Genomic DNA, 13,465 nt, shown 5'->3' with positions numbered 1-13,465 from the left:
TGAGCACGTAGTATTTAAAAATAAACAGTTCTTCGAAACATTTAGTGACTTCTTTTAATTTTATCAATAACACGTGTTTTTATGTAATGTACATTTCTTTCTCGCTACCTTTGTTATACAGAAGTGTTAATAGTAACGTAATTTTTTATTTATCCGTAACCATTTTCCATGCAAAAATGATAACATAGATTTCTTGAATTACGGCGGGAACTACCAAGAATCAAAACAAACGTTTAAGACAAAATGTACGTAGTTTTTTATGTAGAATTAGATTCTGCAATAAAAATGGGGGTTCCCACTTGAAATTTTAAAGTTGCCTCCCGCCCCACCCCCAGGGGGCTGGGGTGGCGGACTAATTTTAGCACCAGCAGATGTCCCCCTCGAAAATAACCAACTTTGGATTCTACACATTTTTTTGTGTGAAGCTTATTTTTCGAGTTATTCTGGTCTGTAAACTTAAAATTTACACCCTGTATATTCCCGAAATTTCATTGCTACGCAGTAATTACTTTTTGGTGTAGAAATTTTTTCCGTCAATTTATTTGCAGCAGACAGTTATTCGATGCTAGGTCTTTGAGTTCAGGCCTGCTGTGGTGTTCTCTTGATGGTGTTCTCTTGGTGTCATAGTTTGAGAGTGCTGATTGAGTGTAATAGACCTCGTTTGCAGGGTATCACACGTAACACTTATTGTAGTACTATGTCTCGCGATTGGCGATAAGAAAATCGACGAACATAAGAACAATCGCATTATTGCATTAGGTGCCTGAAGCAAGCCTTCGCAACCAGCCGAAGGGTGTACAGCCACCGACGTCATGATGCAGGTGGAATTTAAAATAACGGTAGCGCAGCATTCTCCGATGCAGCAGTCTACCGTTCCGCTAAGGTGGACTGGACTGTACATCACGTACCACAACATTGCCGTTCTGTAGCCAGTTACATGACGGAAAGCGAGCTCCTATCCCGACACACGTGGCCAACGCAGTTATAAATACTCCTCCGCCCAAGCATTAGCGCATCAATCTGCGCCGTGACGGTCTCCGTGTCCGTCAGCCTCCAGCGCAAGGGTCGTGGGCTCAACGCGCGCCGTCTGCACGGCCCTAGCAGCTTCCTTGGGCCGCGTGTAATGTTCACTACTCAGCAGTCTCGCAACACCTGTGCGGTGTAACGACGTATTAGTTTTCGTTTGATATATGTATGACCATGTGCAGACTTCGTCACCTACGTCAGTTACAACCCACTTTAAAAAATTATTTACATTCTTTTTAAATTTTCATAGAATGGTTCTTGAACGAAACTGTAAAACATCCGTTGAGTCGTATGCAAGGAATTACATCACTTGGGCCAATTGGTTTTCGTAACTTTTTCCCAATTTAAATTTCGTTTGTTTTTCCTCAGAAAATTATATCGACACACGTTATCTTGATCTAATCGATATCAGAATCACACATTAAATAAACTTTTTAGATTCAAAGTTTCGGCCAACGCTGTCTGAATCAATAATCTTGTCAAATATATTATTAATCCGTTCACATAACTCTTCATAAATAAATCTTCAAGACACGTGTTTCAACTTTAGTAGCATACACTATTTTATTAGCTTCCTACACATACAGATGTGAACTTGAGCGTTGACAGACAGTGACTAACATTTCAATAAGACTAAGCTCATTATGACGTCATTGTTGTACAAAAAGAGTATAAAAATTCATTTTTAATTTTTAGAAACACGACGCAACAACTCGGTTCCAGGATCTTCTGCTGCTCCTTGGCTGTCGACCCGCGACGTATAGCGGCCAGCAATTTCCTCTCTGGTCGCGGCAACGAAGATGCTGTCCCCGTTCGTTGCGCCGATCTCTCCGTACATGAAACACATAAAAAAAATACAAAACTTTTAGATAATTCACATTTATTACAAATAATAAGAAAACACATAAACAAAACTAAATTAAGCTTATAGTCACCTGCAAACTGGGCTGACTTTGGTGGATAGGTGACGCTTAATTTCGTCCCACTACATACCCCACCCACAAGCTCAGTTTGTCAGGTGTTAACCGGAATTAAAACTGTTCAATATACAATATTTAACTGTTAATACATTTTCCTCACATTTTACGTAACCTAGAGTCCTTGCTATTAGATAGATTTAATCCTTTTAATACGATATCGTTGTGACTATTTGTCATTTACTCTTAATTGTGCTATTATGGTAATTCGTAGCCGAATATAGGGAGATTGCTCCTCTTCAGTTAATAGTTGCTAATAAATACTAATTTAGTACGTTCTTTAACGTTGTACATTAGGACAGAGCGTTCAAACGGTGATAGATTAGTTTCAGTTTCATTTATTTACTAGTTATTCTTTCCAAGAATGTACATTACTAATAAGTTTCTCACAATAACTAATAGTACTATTTACTTTACGTCATTCTCTTCCCTAATGCCTTATTTATGCCTGAGGTCAAGAAGAAATCAAGCAAACTTTCTTTAGAATCTCGGCACGGCTTTCTTTACCTTCGGACACCTTGTTGGGTAATGGCCATTTATTTAGGAGAAACAAGCGAGAGAGCCCCGTTTGGTGTGTTCTATATTAACACTATTGCAAACCTCTATTAAAGGCACTCTGCTATGTTCTCGTGAGCCATATAGCTCTGGACGCCCATGGTCCCTAAAACTATTAACCATCCCCTTTGGCTCCTACTATCCGAGTAAATTTAAAATAAGCAAAATTCCTTTAGACCTAAGAGCAAAATTTCCTCCATATAAATCCCCCTTTTGGTTATCTTTCTCTTTTTGAAGTACCAGTAGATTATTGTAGAACACATGTTTAAGCTTTCTGTCATTTATTTAAAATAACACGTAACTATCACGAAAAACTTCACATGAATAAACTATGAACGCTCTTCCGTGTGTAACATATACTAAATATTAACTTATTTAGGAATGAAGGGTTTCATTTGATCAACACTATATAATCCTTTAATTACACCTGATGAAGGTTCCATAAGAAGTAATGCTTTGGGATGTACAATCTTATGTACAACATATGGACCTTCAAAGATAAAGAAGAATTTTCTACATTCCTTATCGATCTTAGAACTTTTAGGATGAGATCGTACTAGCACAAGATCTCCTACCTGAAATGAGGGTTCTACAGCCTGTTGATTATAACTTTTAATTCTCCGTTCGGCATTTTTTACAATCTGTTCGCAAACTTTTTCGTCTGGAATATCTTGTTGTATCTCATTTACTGGTGGCCAAGGTAAAGCAGCTAGTAAAGGCTCACCTATAATTCGTTTGCCTAAAATTTCTATAGGTGATAATCCCGTCGTTAGGTGAGGCAATTCATTTAATATCTTTTCGAATTCAGGCATTAGTTTGGCCCACCGAGTATGTTTATGTGCACAATAAGTTCTACATAATCGTCCTAATTCTTTCATGACTCTTTCTACTAAATTACTTTGAGGGTGATATTTCGAAATTAAGATATGTTTGATTCCATATTGTCTTATCATATCTTGAAATCTTTGACTAATAAAGGCACTACCGTTGTCAGACATAAGTCGTTTAGGAATGCCCCAGTTAACAAAGTAATTTCGGGTGAGGCAGCGTATAACGCTTGCTGTATTCGCTCGTTTCAAAGTATATAGTTTCACATGTTTGGACCAACATTCCATTACAACAAACACATATGTTAATCCTCCTGAACTTCGAGGCAGAGGGCCGAAAAAATCTAATGATAGTAGATCCCACAAACCTCGAGGAATTACAGCATATAATTTATAACGCTTGGATTTGTTATTAACTTTAACCTTTTGACAGGTTTCACAAGCCCTAATAATACTTCTCACAATACGTGACATATTTTTGAAATAATAATACTTCATTAGATGTTTAATACATTTATGAATTCCAAAATGCCCGTAACCTTCATGAATATAAGTAATTAACTCGTCCACAACAGTTTTCGGAATGCAGATTTTCCATCTCTGGTGTTCCCTCTGTGCTTTCCAATACAACAAGTCGTTAAAATATAACCACACACCCCGGGTGTTAACTGTTTCGTCCCCATTATTAAGGTTTTGTATAAGGTCCCTATATTGATCGTCATTTCTTTGATTGCATCTAACAGCAGTTACTATCCGTTTAACCTTACGTTCGTTCTCCTTAGTCAAAAGGAAATAAACATGATAATTTGTTCCTGGTTCTTCTGCAATATTAATATTCTCCATTCCTACGGGAAGCCTTGACAAAGCATCTGAAACTACATTCTGAGATCCTTTTATATACCTAATTTCGTACTGAAATTCTTGCAAGTATAATACCCAACGTAATAGCCTACGGTGAAGTAACCGGCAATTGTTCAAAAAGATTAAAGCCTGATGATCAGTATATACAATTGTTTTTCTTCCCATTAATAATCCTCTAAATCGTTGAAAACCCCATACCACTGCGAGAGCTTCCTTCTCGGATACAAAATAATTTCTTTCGTGTTTATTTAAAGTTCGACTAGCGAATCCAATAGGCCGATATAATCCCTCTTCATTGGTCAGATCACCTTGGAATATTACACAAGACACACCATAATCAGAGGCATCCGTACACATACCAAAGTCCTGATCGAAATCTGGGTGGTATAACATTTTGGCTTTGGTTAACGCTCCTTTTATCTTATTAAAACCTTCCTCTTCCTCTTGTCCCCAGAGCCATACTGACTTCTCTTTCAATAAATCTAGTAATTTAGGATTAACAATATCCTGCCCTGGAAGAAATCTTCTCAGGAATCCTATCATTCTTAGGAATGGTTTCAATTGTTTCCGATTTCTAGGACTCGGGCATCGAGCAATAGCTTCAATACGTGCTGGGTCTGGCCTAATACCTTTACTGTCCACTATATGCCCCAAAAATCTCACTTCCTCCTTTCCGAAGTAAGACTTAGATAATTTTAAAGTAATTCCTCTGTCAATTAAACGGTTAAACAATTCCCGTAATATCGTTACGTGTTCTTCCCACGTTTTAGTAGCTACCAAAATATCATCTACATATAAAATAATCTTTTGTAACAATTGCTGACCCAAAGCAGAATCTAATGCCCTAATGAAAGTTGACACTGATATATTAAGTCCAAAAGGTAAAACCTGGAACTGATATGATCTGCCTTCAAAAAGAAAAGCCGTATATTGCCGTGAATCCGGGTGTAATGTTACTTGATGGTAGCCAGAGGTTAGATCCATTGTACTCATATAACGAGAACCAGCGATCTTAAGAAGTACGTCCTCCATAGGAATAGGTCTGTCTCTTTCCATCTCTATAATTTTATTTAATTCACGGGCATCCAGAACCAGTCGTACCCCACCAGTGGCTTTCTTAACTACCCACAACGGACTGTTAAAAGCGCTACATGATCGTTCGATAATGTTTTGTTCTAGCAGCTTACTTATTTCTCTACTAGCCGGTTCTTTGAATTGTACTGGAATGGGATAAGGTTTCTTAAAGAATGGTTTTTTATCTTTAATCTTAAGTTTATAAACGTAATCTTTAATTCTCCCCGGTTCATCTGAGAAGACGGCTCTAAATTCTAACATCAAAGATTCCAACTCTTCCTTTTCTTGCTCGGATAGACAATTCGTAGATAAACATTTTTCTTTCACTTCGGTTTCGATACTATTACTAGCCTGACATTGGTATACTGCATACCCAAGATCACTAAAATCTGTTAATAGATTCATGGTCGGTGCATACTTAATCTGTAAGGACTCGTAGCAATTTTCAGGTACTTGACTGTTAGAGAACCTCACCTTAAAAGTACATGCCTCCTTATGGATGGTTAAGGAAGAATCTTTAAAATCTAATATAGCTTTATATTTACACAGCCAATCTATACCTAAAATTATGGCCACATTTAAGTTGGCTACGACGAGTACAGAGTGAGCAATTAATTGTTTAGCAATTTCAAAAGTTACATAAACTTCTTCAGTAATATTTTGACTTCTTTTACCAGTAACTCCTATAATTTTCACCCCAGTTACAGGTAAAGTCGGGAAATTCCAATATTTTCTTTTAAGCTGAAATAATTCTTTGGATAAAATACTTACTTCGCTACCCGAATCAACTATAATATTTACTTCGGTATCTTTAATATAACCTTTAATAACGGGTTTATATGTTACATTCTCCCTTATCTGATTGTCTTCCTGAAGTAAATCTTGTTGCCAGTCATCGTCCTTTTGGCAGCTTAATGATAAATTGCAATTGGGTCTTGGATAATCTTGACCAATAGTTCCCTTTAGTTGACCCGTACTAAAGGACTTTACTAGTTTTCCGAACGTTCTATGATGACGTCACCTACCACTTGACCTTCATTAATTACTTGAGGATGATTTATCTCATGATCGTTACTGTGTAATTTCCGCACTTTAGGGTTATTACCACGATTTTGTTGGCTCTCTTTATCTTTAGATTGACGTTTTATATAACAGAACCGGCTATGATTGTTGTTATTAGCTTTTCGTGGTTCTGAATTATTATTATTATTATTTCGAGGATTGTCATTTCTACCAAATCTAAACTTCTCGTCTTCCCTTTCTCTATTAAGTATATCTAACTGCTCTAAATATCCTAACAATTCACACGGCTGTGACCATTCTCTTTCTATCATTCTTTCCTTTACGTAATACGGTAACCTACTAATTAGGACTCGTATTAAATGACTTTCAATAATTGGTTCTTCAATTAATTTAGCACGGTTTAAACGCCATTCAAAATAATTCCTATAACCTCCCCACCGTTTAGAATATGGAGGAGGGTCTAACAACTCTAAAGTTAAGTGTTGTTGTTTTCCTCTCGACCAATAATTTTGTTTAAACTGCTTAACAAAATCATCCCAATCCCTGAATTCAGTTCTATGCAGTACTGCCCATTCCGCAGCTTCTGCTTCTAAATGTCCTATTACAAATTGAATGCGTTTTTCATTACTCCATTTAGGAGATAATGATGTTTCAAAAGCTTTTATAAAGATTATAGGGTGCAGTTCGCCTCCTGGTTTGAATACAGGAAATCGACTTGCTACATTTGAATTTGTTGTTATGTCATCCAGACATTCTGCGAGAGAAATAGTCGGATTTTGTTTAGCTTGCAGAGACGGAGTTGCATCGGATTGGCTTGCCGTGATTGCCTTATTCATATTGTTGTCGTCCGTGCTAGCAAATTCGATGCGACTGTTGTCTCTGATTATGTTATTACCTCTGCTACCTGAAATGTTCTCGTTACTATCTAATTCCGATAACCGTTTAGTAATTTCCTGTATCCGCATTTCTGTATTGGATACGCGATTAGCTAATATCGATTCTTCACTGTGTTCACGATGTGAACGCTCTGTACCTTCGTCAATATTATTATCTTTGGCAGTCTCAAGATTACTGCATATCTCAGTAATTAAAAATTTCATGTTTTCGATTTCGGTATGGTCCTTTTCTACTTGATGAGTTAATGTCTCTAATTCTACATTATCTATTGAAGAAATCTCTACAGGTTTGGTAGAGACCTCTTTAATAGATTTCAATAATTCTCTGCGAACAGTTTCTGTTTGCATAGAAAATTCATCTCGTAACATATCGTTATTTTTCTGTATTTCACTTACAACTAAGATATTGACACTATCTAGTCTCTCGGATAAGTCAGTAATATCGTGTCGCATGCGAGCTTTTTCCTCGCGCGATTCCTGGATATGTTCTTCTAACCTTTTACAATTATCAGCAATCTTATTACTAAGTCCTACTAATTTTTCCTGCATTTCAACTTTAGAAGACTCTATTTTATCACTTAATTCTCGACTGGTTTCATTAAGATATTCCTGCAACCTGTCTGTTGATTTTGTTAGCTCCCCTTTAAGTCTAGCAGTAGATTCCTCGTTAGACTGTTTTAATCTAGCCATAGATTCTTCGTTAGACTGTTTTAATTCCTCTTTTAATCTAGCAGTAGATTCCTCGTTAGATTGTCTTAATTCCTGTTTTAGTTCCTGTTTCAATCTAGCAGTAGATTCCTCGTTAGCCTGTTTTAATTCCTCTTTTAATCTAGCAGTAGATTCTTCGTTAGATTGTTTCAATTTAGCGATCGCCCTAAAAAGGGCTCTCATGCTCCTATCGGACATAGATTGCTCTTCGTCTGACATTTCACTTCCCGACATTATTGAAAAATATTAACTATTTACACACGCAGACTTGGAATCAACAATCCTATAAAAGCACACTTCCTATATACAACACTCCACTTCCAACTTGAAACAAACTCACCGGACACTAATATTGTAATTTGTAGTTCTCGATGATTAGTGTGCTGCTATGGGCTGCAGATGTAACAGCCGTCGATGCAGCCGCTGAGATGCTGCGACCCCGCTTCCGCAACCGGCAGGACGCTGAGTCGAACACCGGAAACGTCGCTAGCTGCAACCACGCCCGGCACCGCCGTAGACAGGCGAAGCCCTCAGCAACACCTCTAATACCAGCCGGAGGAACGCCCCGCAGCTGACGTACTGGGCCTATTAGTTTAGGGAGAAAAAAGGTTGTCGGGGTTTGCAGCGTTCAGCTGCTGCCCAACAGATGCGCCTTCTCGTGGAACAACTGCGTGACCGTACTGCTTGGCTGCGGCTCCGTCAGATGCCCACACCCACGAAGTCGCCGCTGGCTGGTGAAGGCTCCACGAAAACTCGCGTTGACTTCCGAAGGACTCTTGATTTTTTGTTTCGTACCTGTGTGCCTTAGTTGCACACAAGTCCTGTTTCTAAGGTCGCCACGGTGCGGTGTAACGACGTATTAGTTTTCGTTTGATATATGTATTACCATGTGCAGACTTCGTCACGTACGTCAGTTACAACCCACTTTAAAAAATTATTTACATTCTTTTTAAATTTCCATAGAATGGTTCTTGAACGAAACTGTAAAACATCCGTTGAGTCGTATGCAAAGAATTACATCACTTGGGCCAATTGGTTTTCGTAACTTTTTCCCAATTTAAATTTCGTTTGTTTTTCCTCAGAAAATTATATCGACACACGTTATCTTGATCTAATCGATATCAGAATCACACATTAAATAAACTTTTTAGATTCAAAGTTTCGGCCAACGCTGTCTGAATCAATAATCTTGTCAAACATATTATTAATCCGTTCACATAACTCTTCATAAATAAATCTTCAAGACACGTGTTTCAACTTTAGTAGCATACACTATTTTATTAGCTTCCTACACATACAGATGTGAACTTGAGCGTTGACAGACAGTGACTAACATTTCAATAAGACTAAGCTCATTATGACGTCATTGTTGTACAAAAAGAGTATAAAAATTCATTTTTAATTTTTAGAAACACGACGCAACAACTCGGTTCCAGGATCTTCTGCTGCTCCTTGGCTGTCGACCCGCGACGTATAGCGGCCAGCAATTTCCTCTCTGGTCGCGGCAACGAAGATGCTGTCCCCGTTCGTTGCGCCGATCTCTCCGTACATGAAACACATAAAAAAAATACAAAACTTTTAGATAATTCACATTTATTACAAATAATAAGAAAACACATAAACAAAACTAAATTAAGCTTATAGTCACCTGCAAACTGGGCTGACTTTGGTGGATAGGTGACGCTTAATTTCGTCCCACTACACCTGCTGCAGAGCTGACCCCATCTTGCATCTGCAAGGCCTCAGCTTGCAAGCCGCTGTTAGGCTGTCACAGCATTCCGCTACTTCAACGTACCCACTCACCGCCCGCCTAGCGACGGTTAGATGCTGGCCTTAGTCGTTGTTGTGTGTGGTGCATCGTGCAAGCTTGTCCCTGAGTAGTTAGGTGCCATAGTTCCCTGTGTGTTTAGCAGACTAAATACGGCCTCTGAGTAACATAACAGGTTATTAGTAAACAGGTGGAGGCAAGGCAATGTACTCAGCGTCCGCGGGCTGATGGTGGTTTTTGTATTTTTTTTTGGGGGGGGGGGGGGGGAGCGGGGGTTAGGGGGGGGAGCGGGAACCACAAAGTAAAAAAAATTAATGGTCCTGGAAAGACGAAGTCGATTTTGATCTGATGATGGCATATGCCACTTGTGTGATAGTAGAGTACTAATAATGGTTTCAACTTCGTCCACCAATGAATAGCAGAGTTCCATTTGTGTCTGTTCTTTAGTAGAGAATGTTCAGAGCCAGAAGGCTCAGTATGGTGCAAACGTGTGAAGCAAGCAAGCAACCATAGAGGCGCACTCGTCGTTTCCTACAGCGAGTTCGTAAAGGGTCAAATTGTAGCATTCCGAGTGGCAGGATGGTCCTTTCGGAGAATTGCCACACAAGTTGGACTCTCTGCGTCAGCTGTGCAACGATGCCGGTATCACTGGTCACGTGAACATTCTCAAGCCCACAGACGAGATTCTGGACGTCCACGCAGCACAGACGCCAACCAGAATCGTCGTATTGTAAGGGCAGCAGTGCCAGATCGTACAGCTACTAAGCCACAGGTGAGAGAGCTTGTGAGCCCAGACGTGTCAGCACGAACTGTTGTGAACCGGTTATTAGCAGTGGGACTACTGGCACGCACACCTCTAGCCCATCTTCCACTCGCGCCACAGGATCGGCGTGCGAGGCTCGACTGGTGCCGTCAGAGGATCACTTGGAAGATGGAATGGCACGCCGTGGTCTTCAGTGATGAAAGCAGATTCTGCCTGCGCGTACAACGCAGACGTGATGAGCGCTGTCTCGTAGACTGCATTCGTTCAAGACACACTGGCTCTTCCCTTGGCCTTCGAACAATGTACCGACTAACATTTTCTTCAGACCAGAAGAAAGTTACTACCTTCAGGCAAAAAATAACGCAGTGATTCGGATAATGGGCAAACATACAAGTTACGTTTTTAACAATATTGGGAGCGATGAACATAATGAATACAAGATTGGAAAATGAAGTCGAGAAAACACTTAAGCATCAGAATCACAATAAGAAATATGCTAACATGCTCTGAATTGTCTTCGGCAGAATGGCTATAGGTTAGGAAGTGGATTCCTCGAGGAGAGGGAATGGGTTGGGTCACATTCGCGACCCTAACCTCACCCGCAAGTCACACATGAAAAATAAATTAGTAGTACAGCAGATACAAGAATATGACGGCCAACATCTGGTGTCTGATATAAAGGAAGATCTTGAACTCCGTAAGTATAAGGATGCGTTTAGAAGGCTGGAACTGACACAGATAACAAGGCAGTGACGGATTTTGCGAAGTTGCTGTTCGGGACTGCTCTTCTGTCCACGTAATTTACCCTGGAACACACATCAAGGATTTACTGAATGATTAATTTGGGTCTGGGAAATGATTATGAGGAACCTCAGGCCGCAGAAGAAGAAAATGTGCATGCTGAACTGCCACCAGTTGTAGGTGACAGTGAAGTTGCTAAATACGTGCTACTGCTAAAGACTGAATATGATTCCTCATTCTTTGAATGCTGTAATTTATGACTGCAATTATCTGTCGCATTATTTATGTCATTTTATTGCAGCCATTTTTGTTACTTTTTTGTGGAATGAAAAAAAATGGTCTGCGGTACGATGAGTTGTAACTCTCGTTCACCTTTGATGTTTCTGGAGGGGACGCCAACCGGCGCTCGCTACACGCAAAATGTTGTGAGAGCTGTCCTTTTGCCGTTCTTGGAACAAGAAGGTGATCTGCTTTATGTGTTGTTCCACCTGGATAACGGTCGCCCACACACTACCCGCGAAACTCAACGTGCTCGGCAAGACGTGCAGCGGCTTCCCTGGCCAGCACGATGTCCAGTCTTGACTCCAGTTTAGCACGTGTAGGATATCGTGGGACGAGAAGTGACTCGTGTGACTTGTACGAGAAACCGAAGAATTAGTAAAGTATAACACAGTCGACAACCAAACAGCAATGTAGACTACGCATACTTGAAGCACGGTGAAGTCACAGAAAGTCTGGTGGACACCAAAACTTGTTAGGAACAAAACCTATTTGGCACAGAAGGATTTTTCTATAATTAGTTGTGGTGTGTATTGATTATAACAATTTGTATTCTCAAATTACCGTTCACGTGATTGACGAGAGAAGAAACGAGCAGCATCATTTTAGAAGTAGAGAAATAGCTACATTTAATGGGGCGCTAAGGTAAGGTTATGCTATTGTCATAGCGACAATATGTTATTTTTTTGTTATTAAATCAAGGAGAAGAAAGCTTTATAGAACAACACGACGAAACTAAGAGATAGGGTGATAAGTCATCCCCCTAATTTAGTAATGGAATCGTGTTTATGATATTGACGTTTTTGAGAAAGACGAATGCTTCAGTACAGCAACCAGGTTAAAATTTAGGCTTGTTATAGAGATATGAAGACACTTTCATACTGAAATATGGCATCCCGGCTATGACACAAGTTGAAAATATGGTCACTATTTTTTATAAACTTAAATTTGCCATATTTCGTGACAGTACCTTTTCCATTAGACGTTTGCAAGCAAATATAAGTCTTGGCTTCAGTTGTCTAAGTATGATTCCACAATGCATCGTTGTCGGCTGCAGAAAATGACGTGGTTCAGCGTGTTTCTCTCATTTCGGTGTTTCAAATACAGTTTATTCCAATGTAGTTTCTTCTTTTCAGATAATACAAAAATAATAGTTAACATAATTCAAAATTATTTATGACTGCGACCTTCACATTGTTCTTCCGTCAACACACACCAAGAGTTAGCTTCCGACTCGGACTGACTATATTCAAAGACTACTCCAACGTCAAAGATATTTTACACAATCAGTTTCTTTGCTATTCTTCGATACATTTTCTAATAGTAATCAATATGCTTTTACTCTCAAAAACAGAAGTAAATTAACATATAATAAGACAAATTATAATAAATTCTGACAAAAATATAAGAAAACATTTTCAATTCAGTATCGACAAATACGGTAAAAAAAAGTAACATCTCCCAGATCCATTACAACTGCTCCCCAGGGCTTTTGTTGTTATGGACATATACAACAAAATCCCGACAACACTCAGTGATGGATCTGTATTACACAATTAGTACATTAATGATGCAGTCTGATAACCTCTTCCAAATTTGGACTCTTTGAATCTGTGGACTTGTTACTGGCTGTTGTTGCAATGATACTTCCCCATCAATCTCATACACAAAAATTTCAAGTAAAGAAATTATTTAACATGACAAATATACATGGTATAAAACATACATGAGAAATATTCTAACATACAGCAAACAGACTCAAAATAATAGAAAGGTAAAACTCATTTCCTAGAATAAGATTTAATTAATTTTTTTTATATTAATGTTAATTTCATTATGCTTACATATTGTAACAGTAAAAATGATACTGGACATATATAGTGTAATGTGTTTTTCTCTATATTTGCCTTTTATATTTATATATTTTTTAACTTCTGATTTTTTAATTTTTTATATTTTTTTATTAG

Source organism: Schistocerca serialis, chromosome 1 (assembly GCF_023864345.2).
Source record: "Schistocerca serialis cubense isolate TAMUIC-IGC-003099 chromosome 1, iqSchSeri2.2, whole genome shotgun sequence".
Taxonomy (NCBI): Eukaryota; Metazoa; Arthropoda; class Insecta; order Orthoptera; family Acrididae; genus Schistocerca; species Schistocerca serialis.
Note: the sequence above shows the minus strand (reverse complement) of the source record.